This window comes from Sinocyclocheilus grahami, unplaced genomic scaffold (genome assembly GCF_001515645.1).
Source record: "Sinocyclocheilus grahami isolate Dianchi unplaced genomic scaffold, SAMN03320097.WGS_v1.1 scaffold2504.1, whole genome shotgun sequence".
NCBI classification, from domain to species: Eukaryota; Metazoa; Chordata; class Actinopteri; order Cypriniformes; family Cyprinidae; genus Sinocyclocheilus; species Sinocyclocheilus grahami.
The window spans coordinates 42,715-42,941 of record NW_015507683.1 but is presented as its reverse complement, the minus strand read 5'-3'; the positions used below and the strand labels follow the sequence as shown (position 1 = coordinate 42,941).

The following is a 227-nucleotide window of genomic DNA, read 5'->3' as shown; positions in this document are numbered from 1 at the left end:
AAAGATGAAAAGATTCTCCACCCGGCCCTCCTCCGGGGGAGGGAGTGGTGTGCTTACCATCTCCTGAAGAGCACGTCCCTCCACCTCTGGGTCGCCCGTCTCCGGGCCTCTTGCTCTCTCGCTTGCCACCAAGTTTAGCGGGGGCCTGGATGGGCGGCTGCCCTGCGACCAGCTCCACAGCACAGCTTTGCTGGAGGCCACAGGAGCGCTGCTCTTGTTTCGGCGGT

The 227-nt window shown here is 63.4% G+C and overlaps 1 protein-coding gene across 1 annotated transcript in view; it reads right to left on the bottom strand.

Annotated features, from left to right (window-relative positions):
- Positions 1-227, bottom strand: part of LOC107575198 (regulator of G-protein signaling 14-like) — a 29,094-nt gene that overhangs the window by 12,985 nt on the left and 15,882 nt on the right. The gene's annotated exons all lie outside the window — the stretch shown is intronic.